Source organism: Helianthus annuus, chromosome 17 (assembly GCF_002127325.2).
Source record: "Helianthus annuus cultivar XRQ/B chromosome 17, HanXRQr2.0-SUNRISE, whole genome shotgun sequence".
Lineage (NCBI taxonomy): Eukaryota > Viridiplantae > Streptophyta > Magnoliopsida > Asterales > Asteraceae > Helianthus > Helianthus annuus.
Window position 1 is genome coordinate 131,317,026 of NC_035449.2, and position 6,000 is coordinate 131,323,025.

The 6,000-nt window shown below is 36.3% G+C and overlaps 1 long non-coding RNA gene across 2 annotated transcripts; it reads right to left on the reverse strand.

Moving 5' to 3' along the window:
* Positions 1-2,867: 2,867 nt before the first annotated feature.
* LOC110921519 lies at positions 2,868-5,435 on the reverse strand. 2 transcript variants are annotated; one of them, XR_004885791.1, is made up of 3 exons: positions 5,234-5,419; positions 4,022-4,106; positions 2,868-3,048 (listed from the first exon to the last, which is right to left on the reverse strand). It is a non-coding gene; the product is annotated as an uncharacterized LOC110921519 (long non-coding RNA). The 2 variants fall into 2 exon arrangements; XR_002582439.2 differs by lacking the exon at positions 2,868-3,048 and adding an exon at positions 3,594-3,717 and having other exon boundaries at positions 5,234-5,435.
* Positions 5,436-6,000: the final 565 nt, after the last annotated feature.

Here is a 6,000-nt window from a genome sequence, read left to right on the forward strand (position 1 = left end):
ATTTCGTTATTCCTACTAGTTTAGTCAACTTAGCGATATCCATTGCTTTTATATATTATCGAACTCTTTGTGAATCCGTTACTTTGACCCGTTTAAAGGTCTTTAGCGAAATATTTCACTTTTAGCAACAATTTGTTTTGTTTTCAAATTTATTTATTCGGTTCAGCTATACCGAATCCACCGTTTTCGAGCAAACCAAATTTCTTGACTTGAATTGTTGACCTTAACCGGTCTCACTAACTAGACTTATTAGTCTAGTTACTTTTTACCGCTCGCTTGGTTATAATGTGATTCTACTTCACATTGCATCTCTTGACCGTGATCACGTCACATCATGTTTAATTTATATTAACCTTTCATTTTTGAAAATATCACTTTTCGAATATATTGTCTTGCGCCTATCAGTGTCAGGACTTGTATCTTTCATGTCCTATCAGAATTTATGTTTGTAAAAACGTTATTTCTTACTAAACCGAAGTTTTAGTTTTAGGATCTTCTCTTTAACTTTTGTCAATTACCCATACCAGGATATTGACAACCCATAATTTATTGTTTTCTGTTCTTTGTTTTATACGGGGAATCGTAACAAGTTCCCTTACCTCACACTATCGACCCGTAGGTTCCTTCACTTAACCTCGTAGGCTATTTTCCTTAGGCTTTCACCTCTTTGAGGCGAGGCCCTTATGATCCTATTGCTTCAATTTATGACCCGTGGGTCAATTTGGCCCCGTAGACCCTTGTTCTAATTAATATCCCGTAGGTTATGATGATCTCGTAGATCATCTTTTATTCTAGTCTTTATTCAATTGTCTATATATATATATATATATATATAGCTTTAAAGCATCCTTTGTTATGTTTGGAATCATTAAATTTTACTTTTGAACTTCAGTTGACCTTGACCGTAGTCTAAGGTTTCATTTGTTTACTTTCGGACTATCATTCCGACTTTACGACTTCTAGCGTCATTTACATGTCGGTTTGTCTTACGCTTACCATTACACGGTTCATACTTATACTCCTTTACAACCCATTACTCGGGTCCTTCTATCTTATTGTTTTTAGCTTTCCGGTTTCACCGGTTTGCGTTTTCCTATTATATTAAGCGTTATTCCTTAATTGACTCGTTTGACTCATTTTGGGTGAATTTTCATCACTTAAGAATGTCAAACTTCATTCTTTATTTGACCCGTCCAACTTTGAAATGGTTGAACGTAATTACCAAAATTTATGTTTGCGAAAATTCTTGTCATCTTTTAGTCATGACTCATTTTCCGAGTCTTTTGACTTTCTATTTCGCGTTCCTGTTTCTCAGTCTACGCATACGTTTAAACCCTTACCCACCAACCGGGTGTTTTACCGAAGTCGTTATTATTGCAACCCTTACGGTATGCATTATGACTTCGTTTCGCGTTTATATTCCGACTTTGTCCTTAAGTTTGACGTTTTACAAAACGACTCATTAAGGGACATATCTGCATTTTCCGGGTTCGAGTGTAAGTACACCCCCTCCCAATACTTGTCTAAATCATTTTTTCATGTTTGCGTTTTCCGGGTTCGAGTGTAAGTACACTTCCTCCCAATTCTTGTCTAAATCATTTTACATGCTTGCGTTTTCCGGGTTCGAGTGTAAGTACACTCCCTCCCAATTCTTGTCTAAATCATTTTACATGCTTGCGTTTTCTGGGTTCGAGTGTAAGTACACTCCCTCCCAATACTTGTCTAAATCATTTTACATGCTTGCGTTTTCCGGGTTCGAGTGTAAGTACACTCCCTCCCAATACTTGTCTAAATCATTTTACATGCTTGCGTTTTCCGGGTTCGAGTGTAAGTACACTCCCTCCCAATTCTTGTCTAAATCATTTTACATGCTTGCGTTTTCTGGGTTCGAGTGTAAGTACACTCCCTCCCAATACTTGTCTAAATCATTTTACATGTTTCTTTGTCCCTTCACTCGGGCTCATTATCCTAATGTAATACGCTTCCTTCACTCGGTTGTGCGTTTACATTATTATCAAATATTTTGCTTATCTGCTTCATTTGGGTACTTTTTAATTAGTCCCATTCACCCCGCCCTTACTACATCGGATGTAAACGTGTCCGCCATAAGAAGTTCATGGTACCATATGCCACTACTTACTTGGCCAGAGTAAGCGATTAGCACATGACATACATGACCTTTTTATAGTTTTCACATCACGCCCTATGTAAGTAACGCCTCTATTTGTTTCTCTTGGAAACAATATCCCGAATACATTTTCTATTCGGGGTTTTTTTTTTCCAAGTTTTTAATCTACATATGCAACTTTCAATTTCTACGTATTTGTTGCATATTACTATTTGTGCGATTATTTAAAATGTGTACCTGGTAATGTTTGCCCCGACGGGCGTTCCTTGCCATTAACCTTGTTCGCGGTCGTTACGCGATTTAGTCCTCGGTGAGCATGCTCCTCTTGTCATACTTCGGACCGTTCCATCATCATATCCACAATTTGTTTGACTCTCGTCATCTTCAAACGCGAGTGTCCTTCAATTAAAACATTCACAAAAGTTAGTAACGTCAACTTCAATAATCGCCCGTATTATAATACAAGGCTTTTTCTACTATACGCGTCAACGCGCGTATTTTCGTCAACTATATCAATCATTTTAATTGGGGTAACGTGTACCACACGATAGCCCTATGTGATGTTTACAACACTTTAGCATACTAAACTATTAACATACACGTACCTACCGGATTTGCGATCAAGCCTTGAACCGAACACACTTTACTTTTTAACCATGAGCTCTGATTACCAACTTGTAACACCCTAGTTACTAATTAACAATTTGTAATGTATACGCCAACAATTAGATGTGTAGTTAAGCCTACACATACTATAAAAATACGAATTTATTAAAACTTTTACAATTCATAAGTTATTCTACATAACGTGGTTGAATTCGTTGTTTAAAATTTGCAATGTGTTAAAGTGCGGAAGCATGTATCTATATCGTGTTCGGTCCTTCGTCGAGCTTGATCGTCTTCCGGCATCCAAAATGTACCTACATTTCATAAACACGAAATGCTTTAGACTTAAGGGCTTTAAAACGTGTCCAACCGAGTCCGGGAAACCATTGATTCCAAAAACAAAATTGAAAATGACCTCCACCGCAACTTACAGTGGCACCGTAAGTTACGGTGGCCTCTGTAATAAAATTTTCCTACCGTGCAACAGTAGGCAACCACCGTAAAGAATTCAGCTCCACCGTAACTTACGGTGGCACCGTAAGTTACGGTGGCCCCTGCATTCAGCCTTTCCATTTTGCTGAATTGACACGAATTCTTTCGTATCTTTAAATTCGCTTGTCCGTTTGACCTACCATTTCTTCCTACATGTTTGTAATTTGATTTTCCATCATATGGAGTTAAAGTCCGACATCCGGCTTAATAAATTTTGAGACTTTTATGCACTCGGCTTATTACTTTTTTTTACAAGATTTTGACCCGTCTACGCTTAAATGCATATTTTTGATCCGTTAGAGAGGATTTAATCATTTAAGTTTAAATCCTACTCTCTACTTTCACATGTCATTTTTCTACATTAAGGTATTCACATATCTTTCACCAAATTTACGCGTACCTGGCGCGGGTCAAAGTATTGACCCGTTTTAATACCTTGCCTTAATAATTTGCTGATTCATAACCACGTAAATTCCATAAGCCGTTTTACCCTGTGAGCATTAGACTCGACATGCACTTGTTAGTCGTTATTCGTCAAATGGTGTTAACATTACCATTTGACCTGTTTAGTCTAAACGACCAAACATTTTGCACTTATTTTTTAATGGTATTTATTTACCATTTCATTATTTAACCCATTTCGCCCCTTTTTGCCATTAAACATGGTTTTTATCCTTTTATTCGTCCCGACCCATATCATTTCGTGTCGGAACCCATATTTCGAATATAACCTTGGTCGTGTGTATAATCTATAAAGTAAATACGTATCCTAAAAAAAGTGTAAGCTTTACTTACCTCGCGTCCGCGCAAACATTCTTCGCATCCATGATCCGTTTGACCCGTTCCTTTTCAAGCTCCCACCTAGCTTGTTTAGAGTCAACTATATCATAACATCCATAAGATGATTAGATTGGTCATTCTATATAATGGCCATCACCCTATGGACCCCCTTTTTTTTTACACACTTATCAACCAAAGCATGCCATATATTCAACAACTAGTTTCATACCATAATTATTTTCATTCACTAACCGTTTGACCTGTTAGTGAAGTTACTTATACAAACTAGTTAGTAAGTGATTTTAAACACTTTAAGCACGTCACATAAAGTGTTATTTGTTCCCAACAATCAATACTTCATGCCTAAAGCAAGTATGTACAATCCTATGCCTTTTTCTTGGTTAATAAGAACATTAATAAAGTGCAGCGATTTTGTATTCAGCTGCTGTAATTGACCATTTTGACCCATTTAAAAGCTGAATTAGATCAACATGTTCAAAGATGGATCGTAGAACTCTAAAATAGCTTTCTAGGCATATATGGTACGTCTTCTAACGATGTTCCTATGATTTTATATGATTTTTACAAAATCAGCTCTGAAGTCAAAAATGCTTCCAATCAGCTTGCTGTCAAAACAGTTCAGCCGACTTCGGACACTGTTTTGACCCGTTTAACATTAGAATTTAACAAACATGTTCAAACATAAAACGGAGTATGTTTCAATAGCTTTCTGAGCATATAAGGCTCAGCCTCACAGGTCGTTCCAATGATTTTATATGATTTTTTTAAAACTGCAGCCCAATAATTTTTAAATCCCAATCAGTTTTGTTATATTTTCTTGTTCAAGCATTTCATCAAGCACCTTGTGTGCAACACGAAATATCAAATTTCTCCAGCCCATTTAAGTGTTCTAAACCCTTAAATTCTAGCATAATTAACAAGTACTAACATCAAACTTCAAATCTAACTTCAGGGAGTTTTATTAACACAATCTAACCATTATGATTCTAGGGTTCATCATGTTTCTACAAAACTCATTTAGCACATAATCGGGTGATCATGAATTCACAATTATGAACATCAATTCAACAAGTAAATGACTAGGGTTTACTCCTAGACATAAAATCATTCATAATTTCATCATATAACAAACATGCAACCATCAAATTTCAGATTTCTAAGTTTACCTAGAAATCCAACTAGAGATTTTTCATAAAATTTACATACCTTGTGACTCCCCTTTCAATGGGGATCACTAATCCGGGTTCAGATCTCGTTTTAGGGCTGATCTTGACCTTCAATTTGTGGATTTAAACAAGAACTAGGTTTGGAGTTCTTCCCCTTGGTCGCCCCTGGCATTCTGGTCGAACTCAGACACTCACAAATGTGAGTGTTTGAGGGTTTTTTTTTATTGATATAAGTTTTAAGTTAAACACTTTTGGTCCCTCTAGTTTTCTTTTGATCAAATAAAGCTATGCCTCACCATTAGTCACTTAATCACAAGCCACTAACTAGGTTAATTACTCCTAGTTATTTTAACGGGTTCGGGAAATTATAACCTGTTATGTTTTTAAGTCCCGTTAATTTGGCCTTTTCATATACTTTGTTTTCTCAAAGTATTTATCCCCCTTTTAATTAATATTAGGTTTATTTATTTGAGTCCTAATATTTACCGGGTTAATTTTTACCACTAACGGCATTTTACCCGTCTTTACTATTAACGTGGTTTGATTACCAAACCCGTTTTTGGGATGTTACACCTTTTGACTGTTGATCCAGACTCCCCCTTTCACAGACTCTCCCTCTATATATGCTAGAATCTGAGGTCTTGATCTGGTTTAAGCTTTAACAATTAGCTTTCGCGGAAATGATGAAGTCCAAAACCTGTGTCTCAAATATCAAACATTACAAATTTATCTTTTTAACAATAAATCACAAACTCAATTAGCTTTAGAAATCCACTCAAGTATTCAGGTCCAAATTAATGACCCTAA